This window comes from Salmo trutta, unplaced genomic scaffold (assembly GCF_901001165.1).
Source record: "Salmo trutta unplaced genomic scaffold, fSalTru1.1, whole genome shotgun sequence".
NCBI lineage: Eukaryota > Metazoa > Chordata > Actinopteri > Salmoniformes > Salmonidae > Salmo > Salmo trutta.
In genome coordinates this window covers 2,282,993-2,305,014 of record NW_021822941.1, presented here as the reverse complement: position 1 = coordinate 2,305,014, position 22,022 = coordinate 2,282,993, and the positions used below count along the sequence as shown (strand labels likewise).

The window sequence follows — 22,022 nt, the reverse complement described above, 5'->3', positions numbered from 1 at the left end:
AGTGTTCCAAGAACCTCCACCAGGGGAACTGTAGAATCCTCAAACGGTCCACCACCTTCTCCCAAACTGCCTTCTCATACAAACCAATAAAGACATGGAATGGTCTCACCTCAACATGGATCTAGTCCAATCAGACGTGTCTCACCTCAACATGGATCTAGTCCAATCAGACGTGTCTCACCTCAACATGGATCTAGTCCAATCAGACGTGTCTCACCTCAACATGGATCTAGTCCAATCAGACGTGTCTCACCTCAACATGGATCTAGTCCAATCAGACGTGCCTCACCTCAACATGGATCTAGTCCAATCAGACGTGCCTCACCTCAACATGGATCTAGTCCAATCAGACGTGTCTCACCTCAACATGGATCTAGTCCAATCAGACGTGTCTCACCTCAACATGGATCTAGTCCAATCAGACGTGTCTCACCTCAACATGGATCTAGTCCAATCAGACGTGTCTCACCTCAACATGGATCTAGTCCAATCAGACGTGCCTCACCTCAACATGGATCTAGTCCAATCAGACGTGTCTCACCTCAACATGGATCTAGTCCAATCAGACGTGTCTCACCTCAACATGGATCTAGTCCAATCAGACGTGTCTCACCTCAACATGGATCTAGTCCAATCAGACGTGTCTCACCTCAACATGGATCTAGTCCAATCAGACGTGCCTCACCTCAACATGGATCTAGTCCAATCAGACGTGTCTCACCTCAACATGGATCTAGTCCAATCAGACGTGTCTCACCTCAACATGGATCTAGTCCAATCAGACGTGTCTCAAGTCAACATGGATCTAGTCCAATCAGACGAGTCTCACCTCAACATGGATCTAGTCCAATCAGGATAGGATAGGACACACTAACATGACCCCACTATGGAAAGGTGAGTCTCTCAGGAACACGTACAGGTTGTTATGATCTAGGACACACTAACATGACCCCACTATGGAAAGGTGAGTCTCTCAGGAACACGTACAGGTTGTTATGATCTAGGACACACTAACATGACCCCACTATGGAAAGGTGAGTCTCTCAGGAACACGTACAGGTTGTTATGATCTAGGACGTCCATAAGCTTTATAAGACTCGTCTGAAGGTCTCCTGGTACCAGTTTAACACATTTATGGAAGTATGTATGGAGATAGTTTAGTTCCACAAATAAGGGGTTAAATACATGTAGGAAAAAACATGAGTTTCCTGATCTTTCTTATATCTCTCAGATAAAAAAAGTATTCTCTCCAAAAATATAAAAACCCCAAGACTATTTGGCCCTAAACAGACATAACATGGTGGCAGACTACATACAGTAGAGAGACTACATTCAGTAGAGAGACTATATACAGTAGAGAGACTATATACAGTAGAGAGACTATATACAGTAGAGAGGCTATATACAGTAGACAGGTTATATACAGTAGAGAGGCTATATACAGTAGAGAGGCTATATACAGTAGAGAGGCTATATACAGTAGAGAGGCTATATACAGTAGAGAGGGTATATACAGTAGAGAGAGTATATACAGTAGAGTCTATATACAGTAGAGAGGCTATATACAGTAGAGAGACTATATACAGTAGATAGACTATATACAGTAGAGAGACTATATACAGTAGAGAGACTATATACAGTAGAGAGGTTATATACAGAAGAGAGGGTATATACAGTAGAGGCTATATACAGAAGAGAGGTTATATACAGTAGAGACTATATACTATATATGACTATATACTATATATGACTATATACAGTAGAGAGCCTATATACAGTAGAGAGACTATATACAGTAGAGAGACTATATACAGTAGAGAGGCTATATACAGTAGAGAGACTATATACAGTAGCGAGGCTATAACAGTAGCGAGGCTATATACAGGCAGACAGAGTTCAGTGTGTCAAATCGGAGGGCCTGTTTTCCGGACCTCTGGCAGTCTCTAAGGGGGTACCACAGGGTTCAATTCTCGTGCCGACTCTTTTCTCTGTATATATCAACGATGTCGCTCTTGCTGCTGGTGATTCTCTGATCCACCTCTACGCAGACAACACCATTCTGTATACTTCTGGCCCGTCTTTGGACACTGTGTTAACTAACCTCCAGACGAGCTTCAACTCCATACAACACTCCTTTCGTGGCCTCCAACTGCTCTTAAACGCTAGTAAAACTAAATGCATGCTCCTCAACTGATAGCTACCTGCACCCGCCCACCCACCTAGCATCACTACTCTGGACGGTTCTGACTTAGAATATGTGGACAACTACAAATACCTAGGAGTCTGGCTAGACTGTAAACTCTCCTTCCAGACTCATATCAAACATCTCCAATCCAAAATCAAATCTAGAATCAGTATTCTATTTCGCAACAAAGCCTCCTTCACTCATGCCGCCAAACGTACCCTCGTAAAACTGACTATCCTACCGATCCTCGACTTCGGCGATGCCATCTACAAAATGGCTTCCAATACTCTGCTCAGCAAACTGGATGCAGTCTATCACAGTGCCATGCGTTTTGATACCAAAGCCCCTTATACTACCCACCACTGCGACCTGTATGCTCTAGTCGGCTGGCCCTCACTACATATTCGTCTCCAGACCCACTGGCTCCAGGTCATCTATAAGTCTATGCTAGGTAAAGCTCCGCCTTATCTCAGCTCACTGGTCACCATAGCAACACTCACCCATAGCATGCGCTCCAGCAGGTATATCTCACTGGTCATCCCCAAAGCCAACACCTGCTTTGGCCGCCTTTCCTTCCAGTTCTCTGCTGCCAGTGACTGGAACGAATTGCAAAAATCGCTGAAGTTGGAGACTTTTACTTCCCTCACTAACTTTAAACATCAGCTATCTGAGCAGCTAACCCAGGGGTCGGCAACCCAAAATGTTGAAAGAGCCATATTGGACCAAAAAAACTAGTCTGTCTGGAGCCGCAAAAAAATGAATAGCCTTATAATGAAGGCAACACATGCTGTAAGTGTCTATATTTGCTATAGTAGCCTAGTATCAAAATGATAAGTAGGCTACAAATACATAATGAGCATTCATGATTAAACGTTTATTTTACCTGCAGCGCATCCTGGAGAGAATGACGCACCACGTGACTACTCTGCTGTACGATGGTGCTTTAAGTTTAACTTCCATTATAATATTAATGTATTATGTTTCGTTGCATTGATGAAATTATAAAAATACAATACAGAAATCAGATTTTTTATGTCATTTTTATTTTAGGATTCGAAAAAACAACAACAAAATGTGCAACGTGCATAATAGGCCTCCTGTAATTTCAGACCTCCCCATGGAAATAAAATGCAGCCCTTTTCAAACCTCAATAATACGATACAATCCTCTTCTCTTTTCCCCTTATCTGGGCAACAGACAGAGTGCAATAAAACAGCAGCCTTTTGAAAAGGTAAAGTATATAAAAATTAAAATAATACAGTTTAAGTTCGATTTCTGTGCATTATCCTCTTCTCTTTTGACACGCACAATACAATGCAGCCATCCTCGGACCTGAGCAACAAAACACAATAATATCCCTATGTGTCATTCCAAATATATACTGACAAAAATCAGAAATCACTTTATAAAAAACAGCCACTTTGTTACTAAATGTGCCTATGACAGGATTGTGTTCTTACCCGTTTAATGTGACTTCTGTTTTCGGACATCACTGGACAGCTTCTCAATATCGGGGCATGTAAGATGTAACTTTAATCTTCACGCAGGACTGCAAGCTCTCATCTTTGAGGCGGGTGCGGTATTTGGATTTTATGTAGTTCATGTTTGAGAATATCTGCTCGCACAGGTATGTTGATCCAAAGATGGATAATACTCCAAATGCATATTTCTTCATGTTCCTATAACTGTCAGGAAGAATGGAAATGTCTTTCCACGTTACTCTTTTTGTTATTTGACAACTTCTCATTACAAAGCAAACATGCAGGTAATCCTTCCGCATTGGCAATGAAAGCAAATGATTCGGTCCAAGAACTGTGGAATCCTCTGTTCTCCACAGCTAACTTCCTCTTTTTCCCTTTGGGATCCATGGCCCATGACACACCCACCGGTTTGTTTGCAACAGCCATCTATCTGGCACTACGCCGAGCTGAAAGAAACGTGTGTCGCAGGCTATGACGTAAATCTTCGTTGACAGAAATGTGGAAATTAAATATTTATTATACACATTTTTACAGCATTGGATAATAAATTATATTAAAACAAAAAATATATTCACACCATCTTTTTCCATTTTCATATTTTTGAAAAAGCTCCAGGGAGCCACTAGGGCGGCGCTAAAGAGCCGCATCTAGAGCCGCGGGTTGCCGACCCCCGAGCTAACCGATCGCTGCAGCTGTACATAGTCCATCTGTAAACAGCCCATCCAATCTACCTACCTCATCCCCAAATTGTTTTTATTTACTTTTCTGCTCTTTTGCGCACCAGTATCATTACTTACACACCATCATCTGCTCATCTATCACTCCAGTGTTACTTCGCTACTATGGCCTTTTTATTGCCTTACCTCCTCACGCCATTTGCACACACTGTATATAGACTTTATTTTTCTCTATTGTGTTATTGACTGTACTCTTGTTTATTCCATGTGTAACTCTGTGTTGTTGTTTGTGTCGCACTGCTATGCTTTATCTTGGCCAGGTCGCAGTTGTAAATGAGAACTTGTTCTCAACTAGCCTACCTGGTTAAATAAAGGTTAAATAAAAAAAATAGAAAACACACACATACACCTGGTTGAATAAATGTGGGGGGATCTAATTTAATACATTTGCTTTCATCTGTTTTTTAATTAATTAATTTCAGAGGTCAGGGTCAAGCTGAGCCGGACCAAGAGAGGAAAAGGTTACTGGTTATGATGACATCACTGGTGAGAAGTCAGTAATGAAAAGATATTCAGTCGACTGAATGTTAGTATGTAGTTATGTAGTTTGGGGGTGTAGAAATACAGCTAAACCTAGGGTATGGCTAAATGGGGTGTTTCGAAATACAGCTAAACCTAGGGTATGGCTAAATGGGGTGTGTAGAAATACAGCTAAACCTAGGCTATGGCTAAATGGGGTGTGTAGAAATACAGCTAAACCTAGGGTATGGCTAAATGGGGTGTGTAGAAATACAGCTAAACCTAGGGTATGGCTAAATGGGGTGTGTAGAAATACAGCTAAACCTAGGGTATGGCTAAATGGGGTGTGTAGAAATACAGCTAAACCTAGGGTATGGCTAAATGGGATGTGTAGAAATACAGCTAAACCTAGGCTATGGCTAAATGGGGTGTGTAGAAATACAGCTAAACCTAGGGTATGGTTAAATGGGGTGTGTAGAAATACAGCTAAACCTAGGGTATGGCTAAATGGGGTGTGTAGAAATACAGCTAAACCTAGGCTATGGCTAAATGGGGTGTGTAGAAATACAGCTAAACCTAGGGTATGGCTAAATGGGGTGTGTAGAAATACAGCTAAACCTAGGGTATGGCTAAATGGGGTGTGTAGAAATCCCCACACCAGATAATTTACTGTACTTAACTCTAAAATACTATTTGGAGAACAGCAAAAACTAACCAAAATGCCCCCAGACATTAGTTATCAGCGCAATATTAGGTTTATATTAGGTTTAAAGGTCTGTGGAATGGAGTGTACGATGTAAAACTCAACCTCATCATACATAGACTACATTGAGTCATTTAGTCTACTGATGGAACAGTACAATGAAATAGATGCATAATAAACTCAGCAAAAAAAGAAACGTCCTCTCACTCTCAACTGCATTTATTTTCAGCAAACTTAACATGTGTAAATATTTGTATGAACATAACAAGATTCAACAACTGAGACATAAACTGAACAAGTTCCACAGACATGTGACTAACAGAAATTGAATAATTCTGTGCGTGATATCTTGCAGGATATCACGCACAGAACGAGCAGTATGGCTGGTGGCATTGTCATGCTGGAGGGTCATGTCAGGATGAGCCTGCAGGAAGGTCACCACATGAGGAAGGAGGATGTCTTCCCTGTAACGCACAGCGTTGAGATTGCCTGCAATGACAACAAGCTCAGTCCGATGATGCTGTGACACACCGCCCCAGACCATGACGGACCCTCCACCTCCAAATCGATCCCGCTCCAGAGTACAGGCCTCGGTGTAACGCTCATTCCTTTGACTATAAACGTGAATCCGACCATCACCCCTGGTGAGACAAAACCGCGACTCGTCAGTGAAGAGCACTTTTGCCAGTCCTGTCTGGTCAAGCAACGGTGGGTTTGTGCCCATAGGCGACGTTGTTGCCGGTGATGTCTGGTGAGGACCTGCCTTACAACAGGCCTACAAGCCCTCAGACCAGCCTCTCTCAGCCTATTGTGGGCAGTCTGAGCACTGATGGAGGGATTGTGCGTTCCTGGTGTAACTCAGGCAGTTGTTGTTGCCATCCTATACCTGTCCCGCAGGTGTGATGTTCGGATGTACCGATCCTGTGCAGGTGTTGTTACACGTGGTCTGCCACTGCAAGGACGATCAGCTGTCTGTCCTGTCTCCCTGTAGCTCTGTCTTAGGCGTCTCACAGTACGGACATTGCAATTTATTGCCCTGGCCACATCTGCAGTCCTCATGCCTCCTTGCAGCATGTCTAAGGCACGTTCACGCAGATGAGCTGGGACCCTGGGTATCTTTCTTTTGGTGTTTTTCAGAGTCAGTAGAAAGGACTCTTTAGTGTCCTACGTTTTCATAATTGTGACCTTAATTGCCTACCGTCTGTAAGCTGTTCGTGTCTTAATGACCGTTCAACAGGTGCGTGTTCAATAATTGTTTATGGTTCATTGAACAAGCATGGGAAACAGAGTTTAAACCCTTTACAATGAAGATCTGTGAAGTTATTTAGATTTTTACGAATTATCTTTGAAAGACAGGGTCCTGAAAAAGGGACTTTTTTTAAATTGAGTTTACAAGCGTCAAAGGCTGACGTCAAATACCAACATCAATGTGAAACTAACCGGAGCATAAAACAGCTGACTGTGAATGTAAACTGTGCCAGATAAATCCTACACATGTATTGAAATAAAAGGCAGACATCAAAGGAATTACTTAGAACTACAATCGACAAGGACGAGTAACGACAAACAGACTCAACCAAAGAATGAAGAAAATCATGAAATACAAAAGGAAAATCTACACATTAAAGGAAAAATCCACCCAAAACCAGTCATTCTTTATTTACTGTGTTAAATTACTCTAATATGTGAGAACAATCATTTTTGTTAACAGATTTTCATTTTGGCATTATAATAAGGTTGGTAGAAATATGGAAAATCGTTAAGGAAATCTGTTGCAGCTCAAATTGAGTACACAATCCACAATGCAATCCTCTCGCCTAAACACACTGCACTATCAATATATGGGTCAACAATCTCACCATGTTCAACCTGCAGATCGATGTGTCTCACAGAGTGGAGTTTAAATCACAACGGCAGAGATACTTCTGAGGAGATGGGAAACGTTGCCCGTGCTACATCATCCCTCGTTATTGGCCCACGCGGTGCATTCTGGGCGATTCTGGGACAGGGGGCGCTCTCCTTCACGGAGTGAATGGGAGTCTACTGGGCGCTTGCTCCAAAACCCAACGTTAACACGAATTTAGTCAACAAGAAGTACAACATTACTAATCTTTTCCGAGATGTGAGGTAAATTAGCTTGCTATAGTATCATACAGCTTTGGAATCGTGGCATTATGTACTTTCGAAGAAAATAGCCACATTTCTCGACATACAGTATACTGACTATGAGAAGGGATTGCGTGACGATTAGCTTAGCAACCACGTGACGTACCATGACAACCTGAACGTGATTGGTCGACAGTGTGCTGGGAAGGGCGGTATACATTGTTCATTAATGGATTCCTATCTCCTTTCTATAATATCTCTGGCAAAGGCACCACGCAATGCACCCTGGACTATAGAGACAGACAAATAGGAGAAACGTGTTAGACCCTCCGTTAAATTACCAATTTCCCAAGGCAGGAATATCACAAAAATATGATAAACTTCTCATTAGAAAGAAGACCTCCCGAGTTACATCGTCCAGTATTGAAATCTGTATGAATAACGTTTTGGCGATCTAAAAGTCATATTCCTATTAACTTCCAGTGTAGTGAGACTTTATCATGATGCTACGTCATACAGGACATATTTCTGCCTGCTTGAAGGCAAATAACTCAGATACACATGAAAACATGACATGACGCAGGGAATCGATAGAACATCACTCAGAAATGAACAAAAACAATACAATATTTAACTTTACCTTAAGGCTGCACTGCTGATTGGACAGCGCCTCCATACAGGAAGACAATGCATAGTGGGGCTCTGCGGCCTGTGGTTGAATGGACAACGTTTCTGTCTAGTAGCCAGCTAGAAATATTCAGTTTGTGGGCATTTAAACATTTTTTGGGCACAGTTGAGTAGCATAAAATGCTGATATGGAAATAATTACAGTCACGCAGATCTTTAGAAATTGTAGGATCAATTGTAAATTGGATCTCGTGAAAAGCGTTGTTGACCCCCCGCTATAATGTATATGAAGTCACCCTTGTGGAGCGGTTCATATAGTGTACTATGACAGTGTCATTGTCTCATGTGCTTCCCACCAAAATTGTTGCTTTGCATCCAGAGATGTTCCTTATGATGTCTGCACCCAGCTCATTATGTATCTGCCTGTCTGCATTATTCACCAGGGAAAGGAAACATTCTGTGAATACTGAAGCATTGCATCAACAAGGTGGCTCTGATAATATTGAAACATTGTATAAATGAACAAGGCGGCTTGGAGAAACTGAAACATTTAGTATCAACAAGACAACTCTGAGAATATTCATATTGTAACATAGTAGCCAACGTGGAGGCAGCAGGGCCAGCTTGTCTGTCTGATATTATTGTGTTGCCTACGCAGCATCTGGGTGCTCATTATATACTAAAACCAGCCCTACATCCACACTACAGCTAAATAACTTAGCAATATTTAATGATGTTATGCCAGCAATATTGATCTGTTCATCTTTTAATTCAGGAAGATGGACAAGCAACACTGATGGAGTGAGAGGTGGAAATGCATTATACCAGAGGTAGGTAGGCTACAGGTAGGGATTAGGATGCAGACAGAGCAACACTGATGGAGTGTGAGGTGGAAATGCATTATACCAGAGGTAGGTAGACTACAGGTAGGGATTAGGATGCAGACAGAGCAACACTGATGGAGTGTGAGGTGGAAATGCATTATACCAGAGGTAGGTAGACTACAGGTAGGGATTAGGATGCCGACAGAGGATGATGATGTTGGCCTATTTTTTATTTAACTAGGCAAGTCCGTTAAGAACAAATTCTTATTTCCAATGACGGCCTGGTTCAGGGGCAGAACAGATTTTTACCTTGTCCTTGTCAGCCCGGGGATTCAATCTAGAAACCTTTCAGGTACAGGCCCAACGCTCTAACCACTAGGCTACCTGCCACCCCTATAAGCAAGAGGGTTATTTTTGGCTGACTACAGAAGGCTATATCAGACCGCTGATACAGTACTGCACTACTAGGGTGAAAAAATGTTTTTCCCAAAAGTTTACAACAAAAAATTTTCTGGGGTCGCTGCAGCACCCTCATCATGCTTACTTCCCTCAGCTATACTGTCCCCTCCCCTACTCTCTCTCCTCTGCCCTCCCCACCCCCTCCTTCCTCTTTCTCGTTCTCTCTCTCTTCCTGACATGTAGCATCAGGCCTGTTGATCTTGACTCAGGTCGCAGACCTCTGGCATCGACACTCCCCCCTTCTCCTGCTCTAACATCAGACCAATATTAAATAGATACATAAAATATACTCTCATTCATTTACATAGAGACAGATACAATCAATCATTGACACACTGAATATACAACAGTCAGATGCATGACACCATCACAACTTAACTGACATTAGTGCCTGTCCCCAGATGGACAGTTAGGCTACAGTAAAGTACATTTACAGGTGATCACATCATTGTCCTGCTTTGAGACACATTTTTACTGTCTGCTTCCAGTTGCATGTTATTTTACTAGCCCTGAAATGTATAATATCTTACAATATCAAAATATATCTCAGTAACTGTCACAAGTGTATATGAGTATAACAGCTTTCTACCTGTGCTCCAGAAGAGGATCATCAGTATCATTGCAGGTATCATATCTGTCTCTAACTGGAGCTCCACTGAGCTATACAGTCTACTGTCGTAGAGAGGACTGAAGAATGGAAAATACTGCTAGGCAAAATGACTTCTCTCTCATTACTTCCTTATTTCAATGGTGTGAGAAACTTTTTTTTAGATCAGTGGTTGAGCTCAGTCGGTAAGGACATCTACTTTGTGTATGACACAGGTAATTTTTCCAACAATTTTATCACAATTCCAGGTGGTCAGAAGTTTACATATACTAAGTTCACTGCACCTTTAAACAGCTTGATAAATTCCAGAAAATGATGTCATGGCTTTAGAAGCTTCTGATAGGCTAATTGACATCATTTGAGTCAATTGGAGGTGTACCTGTGGATGTATTTCAAGGCCTACCTTCAAACTCAGTACCTCTTTGCTTGACATGGGAAAATCAAAAGAAACTTGAAAAAAAAATTGTAGACCTCCACAAGTATGGTTCATCCTTGGAAACAATTTCCAATCACCTGAAGGTACTACGTTCATCTGTACAAACAATAGTACACAAGTATAAACACCATGGGACCACGCGGCCGCCATACAGCTGAGGAAGGAGACGCGTTCTGTCTCCTAGAGATGAACGTACTTTGGTGCAAAAAGTGCAAATCAAACCCAGAACAGGAAATGACCTTGTGAAGATGCTGGAGGAAACAGGTACAAAAATATCTATATTCACAGTAAAACGAGTCCTATATCGACATAACCTGAAAGGCCGCTCAGCAAGGAAGAAGCCACTGCTCCAAAACAGCCATAAAAAAGCCAGACTATGGTTTGCAACTGCACATGGGGACAAAGATCGGACTTTTTGGAGAAATGTCCTCTGGTCTGATGAAACAAAAATAGAACTGTTTGGCCATAATGACCATTGTTATGTTTGGAGGAAAAAGGGGGAGGCTTGCAAGCCGAAGAACATCATCCCAACCGTGAAGCATGGGGGTTGCAGCATCATGTTGTTGGGGGGCTTTGCTGCAGGAGGGACTGGTGCCCTTCACAAAATAGATGGCATCATGAGGACGGAAAATTATGTGGATAAATTGAAGCAACATCTCAAGACATCAGTCAGGAAGTTAAAGCTTGGTCGCAAATGGGTCTTCCAAATGGACAATGACCCCAAGCATACTTCCAAAGTTGTGGCAAAATGGCTTAAGGACAACAAAGTAAAGGTATTGGAGTGGCCATTACAAAGCCCTGACCTCAACCCTATAGAAAATGTGTGGGCAGAACTGAAAAAGCATGTGTGAGCAAGGAGTACTACAAACCTGACTCAGTTACACCAGCTCTGTCAGGAGGAATGGGCTAAAATTCACCCAACTTATTGAAGGAAGCTTGTGGAAAGCTACCTGAAACATTTGACCCAAGTTAAACAATTTAAAGGCAATGCTACCAAATACTAATTGAGTGTATGTAAACTTCTGACCCACTGGGAATGTGATGAAATAAATAAAAGCTGAAATAAATAATTATCTCTACTATTATTCTGACATTTCACATTCTTAAAATAAAGTGGTGATCCTAACTGACCTAAGACAGGGATTTTTTTACTAGGATTAAATGTCAGGAATTGTGAAGAACTGAGCTTAAATGTATTTGGATAAGGTGTATGTAAACTTCCCACTTCAACTTTAGTGTGTTCTATTATTTCACCTCTAACTTTCTACTGTTGAGTTCACCTCTTATAGAATATTGGCTTAACCTGTTGGGGCTAGGGGGCAGTATTGAGAATTTTGAAAAAAATATGTGCCCATTTTTAACTGCCACCTACACCAACTCAGAAGCTAGGATATGCATATTATTACCAGATTTGGATAGAAAACACTCTGAATTTTCTAAAACTGTTTGAATGGTGTCTGTAAGTATAACAAAACTCATATTGCAGGCAAAAACCTGTGAAAAATAGATTTAAAAAAATGTGAATTTTGTGACTGTACTATTTAGTGTCATTGTTTTATAGATACCATAGTGAGGAGCAGGAGGAGCACTGCCAGAGCAAAATGACCTCCAGCAGGCAGTTTGTTTTCACAGAAGTGTGATTGACTTGGAGTTACATTGTGTTGTTTAAGTGTTCCCTTTATTTTTTGAGCAGTGTATTTAGGTGCTGGAACAAACTGTCCACTTAGGAAGCAACACTGATTGACAATACATTTCACATGCTGTTGTGCAAATGGAATAGACAACAGGTGGAAATTATAGGCAATTAGCAAGACACCCCCAATAAAGGAGTGGTTCTGCAGGTGGGGACCACAGACCACTTCTCAGTTCCTATGCTTCCTGGCTGATGTTTTGGTCACTTTTGAATGCTGGCGGTGCTTTCACTCTAGTGGTAGCATGAGACGGAGTCTACAACCCACACAAGTGGCTCAGGTAGTGCAGCTCATCCAGGATGGCACATCAATGCGAGCTGTGGCAAGAAGGTTTGCTGTGTCTGTCAGCGTAGTGTCCAGAGCATGGAGGCGCTACCAGGAGACAGGCCAGTACATCAGGAGATGTGGAGGAGGCCGTAGGAGGGCAACAACCCAGCAGCAGGACCGCTACCTCCGCCTTTGTGCAAGGAGGAGCAGGAGGAGCACTGCCAGAGCCCTGCAAAATGACCTCCAGCAGGCCACAAATGTGCATGTGTCTGCTCAAACGGTCAGAAACAGACTCAATGAGGGTGGTATGAGGGCCCGATGTCCACAGGTGGGGGTTGTGCTTACAGCCCAACACCGTGCAGGACGTTTGGCATTTGCCAGAGAACACCAAGATTGGCAAATTCGCCACTGTGCTCTTCACAGATGAAAGCAGGTTCACACTGAGCACGTGACAGACGTGACAGAGTCTGGAGACGCCGTGGAGAACGTTCTGCTGCCTGCAACATCCTCCAGCATGACCGGTTTGGCGGTGGGTCAGTCATGGTGTGGGGTGGCATTACTTTGGGGGGCCGCACAGCCCTCCATGTGCTCGCCAGAGGTAGCCTGACTGCCATTAGGTACCGAGATGAGATCCTCAGACCCCTTGTGAGACCATATGCTGGTGTGGTTGGCCCTGGGTTCCTCCTAATGCAAGACAATGCTAGACCTCATGTGGCTGGAGTGTGTCAGCAGTTCCTGCAAGAGGAAGGCATTGATGCTATGGACTGGCCCGCCCGTTCCCCAGACCTGAATCCAATTGAGCACATCTGGGACATCATGTCTCGCTCCATCCACCAACGCCACGTTGCACCACAGACTGTCCAGGAGTTGGCGGATGCTTTAGTCCAGGTCTGGGAGGAGATCCCTCTGGAGACCATCCGCCACCTCATCAGGAGCATGCCCAGGCGTTGTAGGGAGGTCATACAGGCACGTGGAGGCCACACACACTACTGAGCCTCATTTTGACTTGTTTTAAGGACATTACATCAAAGTTGGATCAGCCTGTAGTGTGGTTTTCCACTTTAATTTTGAGTCCAACTCCATATCCAGACCTCCATGGGTTGATAAATTGGATTTACATTGATTATTTTTGTGTGATTTTGTTGTCAGCACATTCAACTATGTAAAGAAAAAAGTATTTAATAAGATTATTTCATTCATTCAGATCTAGGATGTGTTATTTTAGTGTTCCCTTTATTTTTTTGAGCAGTGTATAAACAGTACCAGCACCCAAAATGAGTACTGATGAGGTCTCATGTTAGAGCAGGAGAAGGGGGGATGTGGTGTAGAAGCTAGAGGTCTGTTACCCAAGTCAACTCAACAGGTCTGATGCTTTATGTCAGGGTCAGGCTGGGCTGGGCCAAGAGAGGAAAAGGTTACTGGTTATGATGACATCACTGGTGAGAAGTCAGTAATGAAAAGATATTCAGTTGACTGCATGTTAGTCTGTCAGCCCCATCTCTTTAAAAAAAAACATTATACATGCAAAATAACTACAAATTAATCTTGCAAAATGATAATGACCAGTCTCTTACCTGAACAGATCACATAATGACCAGTCTCTTCCCTGAACAGATCACATAATGACCAGTCTCTTCCCTGAACAGATCACATAATGGCCAGTCTCTTCCCTGAACAGATCACATAATGACCAGTCTCTTCCCTGAACAGATCACATAATGACCAGTCTCTTCCCTGAACAGATCACATAATGACCAGTCTCTTCCCTGAACAGATCACATAATGACCAGTTCTACCATCACAGTAACCAGGTCCTCCTTCTCTGAATTCACACTCTGTAACAGTAGACTCATGTCCCCTGAAACTCTTTATGGCGACTCCTCGTCTTCCATCTTCAACCAGAGGTCCTTCAGATACAGCTACAGGATTCCCACAGTCCATCTCTCTACACACAATCTTAACCTCTCTCATCATGCTCCACCACCCAGAACATAGACCCAACCACTCTCCTCTGGAGAAGACTTCCACTGTCCCAGAACAGGAAGTGGTCCCATTCACCAGTCTGACTGAGTCTTCAGCTGTAAACAGCAGAAATGAAAACACAGTGGTGAGGACAGATGACAGTGATTCTGTTATTCTAACAGCAGTAGTGCTTTGTGGTTGACAAGTATTAGTAGTTCCATAAAACACTACTTGTTATTGGGGTTTAGAATGGTTTGTATGGACACATGAATTTCTCCATGTGGGATAATAAAGTTGACTAATATTGAACTGCTATAATCACTGTAGATTTATACTCTACCTACCTGGTGGACTGACGCTTTGAGCCTGGAGATCTGAGGAGAAAGAGAGAGAAAGAGACAGAGGAAGAGAGAGACATTTAATACATTTGCTTTCATCTGTTTTTTTCCTTTCGTCTGTCATAAATACACATTAGACATGGGGGGTGGGGGGGGTCATGAATACACATTATACATGGATATATCAGACAAGGCAAAATGTACAGAATTGGAAGAAAATTACCTTTAAAACTGCACACTGTTCTCTCCACCAACAAGAGGGGTGTAAGTGTCACGGGTGTCGTAGGAAGTGGACCAAATCGCAGCGGGTTGAGTAATGTAAATTTGAGTTGAGTAAATCATAATGATTTTATTTAAATATAAGGACGAACCCTACACGAAACGAAACAAGAAAACGTACGGTGGAACAGGATTACAGGCTAAACACAAAGCTATGCAATCTCAACTACCCACAATACCCCATACAAAACAACCCCTATACATAGGACCTTCAATCAGAGGCAATGAGGAACAGCTGCCTCCAATTGAAGGTCCAATCAATAAACTGAACATAGACGTAAACAACCTAGAACTAACATAGAATAACCTAACCTAGAACCTAAACCTAAAACCCCGGTACACTTTAAACCAACACCCCTCTACATAACACATAGCCCAATAAACCCCGAAACACTCTAAACAAATACCCCTTCTACATAAACACAAAATATAACAAACCCCTAAACACTCTAAACAAATACCCTCTGCCACGTCCTGACCAAACTACAATAACAAATAAGCCCTTTACTGGTCAGGACGTGACAGTAAAGGAGTAGGGGGAAGTTACACCTAGACACTGATCTGGGGTCAGTTTGGGATTTTCCCCACTAATGGTTAATGTTAGGATTGGGGGAGGAGAAGCAGATCCTGATCTGTACCTAGAGGAATCTTCACCTTGGGGCTGAGGCCACAGAAAGACCATCCATTTCCAATACCCACATCAAATAAAATCAAATTATATTAGTCACATGCCCCGAATACAAACCGTGTACCTTACAGTGAATGCTTACTTACAAGCCCTTAACCAACAATGTTTTAAGAATTAGAAAAGTGTTAAGTAAAAAATAGAAAATAAAAGTAACAACTAATTAAAGAGCAGCAGGAAAATAACAATAGTGAGGTTTTATACAGGAGGTACCAGTACAGAGTCAATGTGGAGGCTTTATACAGGGGGTACCAGTACAGAGTCAATGTGGAGGCTTTATACAGGAGGTACCAGTACAGAGTCAATGTGGAGGCTATATACAGGAGGTACCAGTACAGAGTCAATGTGGAGACTATATACAGGAGGTACCAGTACAGAGTCAATGTGGAGGCTATATACAGGAGGTACTGGTACAGAGTCAATGTGGAGGCTATATACAGGAGTACCAATACAGAGTCAATGTGGAGGCTATATACAGGAGTACCAATACAGAGTCAATGTGGAGACTATATACAGGAGGTACCAGTACAGAGTCAATGTGGAGGCTATATACAGGAGGTACTGGTACAGAGTCAATGTGGAGGCTATATACATGGGTAATGGTACAGAGTCAATGTGGAGGCTATATACAGGAGGTCCAGTACAGAGTCAATGTGGAGGCTATATACAGGGTTACTGGTACAGAGTCAATGTGGAGGCTATATACAGGGGTACCGGTACAGAGTCAATGTGGAGGCTATGTACAGGGGTACTGGTACAGAGTCAATGTGGAGGCTATATACAGGGGTACCAGTACAGAGTCAATGTGGAGGCTATATACAGGGGTACTGGTACAGAGTCAATGTGGAGGCTATATACAGGAGGTACCAGTACAGAGTCAATGTGGAGGCTTTATACAAGAGGTACCAGTACAGAGTCAATGTGGAGGCTATATACAGGAGGTACCAGTACAGAGTCAATGTGGAGGCTATATACATGGGTAATGGTACAGAGTCAATGTGGAGGCTATATACAGGAGGTCCAGTACAGAGTCAATGTGGAGGCTATATACAGGGGTACCGGTACAGAGTCAATGTGGAAGCTATATACAGGGGTACCAGTACATAGTCAATGTGGAGGCTATATACAGGGGTACCGGTACAGAGTCAATGTGGAGGCTATATACAGGGGTACCGGTACAGAGTCAATGTGCGGGGGCACTGGTTAGTTGAGGTAATTGAGGTAATATGTACATGTAGGTAGAGTTAAAGTGACTATGGATAGATAATAAACAGAGAGTAGCAGCAGCGTAAAAGAGGGGTCTGGGTAGCCCTTTGATTAGCTGTTCAGGAGTCTTATGACTTGGCGGTAGAAGCTGTTAAGAAGCCTTTTGGACCTAGACTTGGTGCTCCGGTACCGCTTGCCGTGAGGTAGCAGAGAGGACAGTCTATGACTAGGGTGGCTGGAGTCTTTGACAATATTTAGGACCTTCCGCTGACACCGCCGGATATAGAGGTCCTGGATGGCAGGAAGCTTGGCCCCAGTGATGTACTGTACTGACCCAGTCACTTGCGCTTCCTGCTTTACTTGTTGCTTGTAAGCAGCAATCAGGAGGATAGAATTATGGTCAGATTTGCCAAATGGAGGGCGAGGGAGAGCTTTGTACGCATCTCTGTGTGTGCAGTAAAGGTGGTCTAGTTTTTTCCCTCTGGTTGCACATTTAACATGCTGGTAGAAATGAGGTAAAAGTGATTTGAGTTTCCCTGCATCCCGGCCATTAGGAACACCTCCTCTGGATGAACGTCTTCCTGTTTGATTATGGCGGTAAACAGCTCATTGAGTGTGGTTTAAGTACCAGCATCGGTCTGCGGCGGTGTATTTAAAAAACATTTTTATTATATTTAACTAGGCAAGTCAGTCAAGAACAAATTGTTATTTACAATGACGGCCTACCTTGTTCAGGGGCAGAACTACAGATTTTTATGCGGGGGCCAGTCGTGTATAGCCGTAACGGACATTTTGGTGACCTAATTTGACCTTTTCTGCTGCTTTTGAGACACAGTTCGATCCCTCCTTGGGTCACTACTTGATTGAGTAAATAAAACATTAAACAATCACAATACAGTAACTAAACAATCACAATACAGTAACTACGACTAAACAATCACAATACAGTAACTATTACTAAACCATCACAATACAGTAACTACAACTAAACCATCACAATACAGTGACTACGACTAAACAATCACAATACAGTGACTACGACTAAACAATCACAATACAGTAACTATTACTAAACCATCACAATACAGTAACTATTACTAAACAATCACAATACAGTAATTACGACTAAACAACCACAATACAGCAACTAAACCATCACTCTTCTAAAGACCCCCAACATTGATTATGTTGTTATTAATTTGCTGACGTGCCATTGTACTTATACTCACTGTATAGCTGAATATTGAGGCCTCTCTGTGTGTAGCTCTCTGCCAAAACCCGCAGCCCTGCGTCTGTGAGAAGAGGTGAGAAAAGGGACTGTGGATGACAGAGAGACACAGAGAGACACAGAGAGACACAGAGAGACACAGAGAAACACAGAGAGACACAGAGAGACACAGAGAGACACAGAGAGACACAGAGACACAGAGACACAGAGAGACACAGAGAGACACAGAGAGACACAGAGAGACACAGAGAGACACAGAGAGACACAGAGACACAGAGAGACACAGAGAGACACAGAGAGACACAGAGACACAGAGAGACACAGAGAGACACAGAGAGACACAGAGAGACACAGAGAGACACAGAGACACAGAGAGACACAGAGAGACACAGAGACAGCTTCTGTTTTTCTCTGAAACAAGGGCAGATTTACATACTGCTGAGACCGGTTCTCAGAAACCTTGTGTTAAGAATAACTTGTTCTTTTAGCTGCACATACAGGGTTTGACACCATAAGGTGTGATCTATATAAGATCCTGTCTTTCTTTTGTTCGGGGCAGAACTCAGGAGAGACATCAGTTGTATGTTGATCTTTGACTTCTGTCTACAGCTGTATTCTAATTATAATATCTTCATTTTATATATTCACATTTTGAAGTTTTCCTTGTTTGTAAATAACGGAGCCCAGAAAAGTGGAACATGTTTTCAACTCAGAAAAAAGCACAGAATTTCATCAGACTGTAAACATTAAGCCATAGTCTTTTACAATATTATCAATCACCCTTTGATTTGATAGATATGGAGAGTAATTATGTAGATATTGAGAATGGATATGAAGGAGTAGATCTCTCCAATCCTCAAATAAAATGCAGCAAACATTAAATAAACAAGTAATTACAATGTATTTACATTGTGGATAATGTGTGTTGTTTTATTTTTCCTTGTCAGCCACCCATCTCTGCTTTGTCAGTCTTGATAGGCCCAGTGTCTTCTGGGTGAGGCTGTCAGGCAGATCTGAAAGAGAGACACACAAAGTGACAGTAAGTATACAGGTGAACAACATGTGTGTGTACATCTGTTGGTGTGACTGAGCATATGCAATAGAATTCTGAATGACCTGTATCCATCTGGGTCTCCTCAACAGTTTCTCCCTTCACGGCCAGTGTAGTAGGAACTGGTGCAGCCGGTAAATGAAAGACCACAGCAGAGGACTGCTGAGACTGCAGCTGAACTGCTGGGGCTGGCAGATCTAAAAGAGAGAGGCACAATTTTCTGAACTTACAATAATCATAAACTAAACAGACTGAATGAGTGTAAGGCCTAGATCCAATCAGATCAAGTGTTAACCGGTGATATCTGACACCACATAGTTGATGTTTTGGCCATGTCAGAGGTGAATAACAACGACGCTAGTTAACTGCACCCCATATCAACCAACTACTATCTGGTCACAAGGCTACGTTGTTATCATTTAGTAATGTTGTACTGTAACCTACTGCACCATATCAACCAACTACTATCTGGTCACAAGGCTACGTTGTTATCATTTAGTAATGTTGTACTGTAGTCTACTGCACCATATCAACCAACTACTATCTGGTCACAAGGCTACGTTGTTATCATTTAGTAATGTTGTACTGTAACCTACTGCACCATATCAACCAACTACTATCTGGTCACAAGGCTACGTTGTTAACATTTAGTAATGTTGTACTGTAGTCTACTGCACCATATCAACCAACTACTATCTGGTCACAAGGCTACGTTGTTATCATTTAGTAATGTTGTACTGTAACCTACTGCACCATATCAACCAACTACTAGCTGGTCACAAGGCTACGTTGTTATCATTTAGTAATGTTGTACTGTAACCTACTGCACCATATCAACCAACTACTAGCTGGTCACAAGGCTACGTTGTTATCATTTAGTAATGTTGTACTGTAACCTACTGCACCATATCAACCAACTACTATCTGGTCACAAGGCTACGTTGTTATCATTTAGTAATGTTGTACTGTAGTCTACTGCACCATATCAACCAACTACTATCTGGTCACAAGGCTACGTTGTTATCATTTAGTAATGTTGTACTGTAACCTACTGCACCATATCAACCAACTACTATCTGGTCACAAGGTTACGTTGTTATCATTTAGTAATGTTGTACTGTAGTCTACTGCACCATATCAACCAACTACTAGCTGGTCACAAGGCTACGTTGTTATCATTTAGTAATGTTGTACTGTAACCTACTGCACCATATCAACCAACTACTATCTGGTCACAAGGCTACGTTGTTATCATTTAGTAATGTTGTACTGTAGTCTACTGCACCATATCAACCAACTACTATCTGGTCACAAGGCTACGTTGTTATCATTTAGTAATGTTGTACTGTAACCTACTGCACCATATCAACCAACTACTATCTGGTCACAAGGTTACGTTGTTATCATTTAGAAATGTTGTACTGTAGTCTACTGCACCATATCAACCAACTACTATCTGGTCACAAGGCTACGTTGTTATCATTTAGTAATGTTGTACTGTAGTCTACTGCACCATATCAACCAACTACTATCTGGTCACAAGGCTACGTTGTTATAATTTAGTAATGTTGTACTGTAACCTACTGCACCATATCAACCAACTACTATCTGGTCACAAGGCTACGTTGTTATCATTTAGTAATGTTGTACTGTAACCTACTGCACCATATCAACCAACTACTATCTGGTCACAAGGCTACGTTGTTATCATTTAGTAATGTTGTACTGTAACCTACTGCACCATATCAACCAACTACTATCTGGTCACAAGGCTACGTTGTTATCATTTAGTAATGTTGTACTGTAACCTACTGCACCATATCAACCAACTACTATCTGGTCACAAGGCTACGTTGTTATCATTTAGTAATGTTGTACTGTAACCTACTGCACCCCATATCAACCAACTACTATCTGGTCACAAGGCTACGTTGTTATCATTTAGTAATGTTGTACTGTAACCTACTGCACCATATCAACCAACTACTAGCTGGTCACAAGGCTACGTTGTTATCATTTAGTAATGTTGTACTGTAGTCTACTGCACCATATCAACCAACTACTATCTGGTCACAAGGCTACGTTGTTATCATTTAGTAATGTTGTACTGTAACCTACTGCACCATATCAACCAACTACTATCTGGTCACAAGGCTACGTTGTTATCATTTAGTAATGTTGTACTGTAACCTACTGCACCATATCAACCAACTACTAGCTGGTCACAAGGCTACGTTGTTATCATTTAGTAATGTTGTACTGTAACCTACTTCACCATATCAACCAACTACTATCTGGTCACAAGGCTACGTTGTTATCATTTAGTAATGTTGTACTGTAGTCTACTGCACCATATCAACCAACTACTATCTGGTCACAAGGCTATGTTGCTATCATTTAGTAATGTTGTACTGTAGTCTACTGCACCATATCAACCAACTACTATCTGGTCACAAGGCTACGTTGTTATCATTTAGTAATGTTGTACTGTAACCTACTGCACCATATCAACCAACTACAAGCTGGTCACAAGGCTACGTTGTTATCATTTAGTAATGTTGTACTGTAACCTACTGCACCATATCAACCAACTACTATCTGGTCACAAGGCTACATTGTTATCATTTAGTAATGGTGTACTGTAACCTACTGCACCGTATGAACCAACTACTAGCTGGTCACAAGGCTACG

The 22,022-nt window shown here is 42.1% G+C and overlaps 1 protein-coding gene and 1 long non-coding RNA gene across 2 annotated transcripts in view; both read right to left on the bottom strand.

Annotated features, from left to right (window-relative positions):
* LOC115187369 (deleted in malignant brain tumors 1 protein-like) overlaps positions 1-22,022 on the bottom strand; it is a 61,075-nt gene that overhangs the window by 4,950 nt on the left and 34,103 nt on the right.
* On the bottom strand, positions 19,221-19,560 carry LOC115187418 (uncharacterized). The gene is made up of 2 exons (XR_003876058.1): positions 19,397-19,560; positions 19,221-19,293 (listed from the first exon to the last, which is right to left on the bottom strand). It is a non-coding gene; the product is annotated as an uncharacterized LOC115187418 (long non-coding RNA).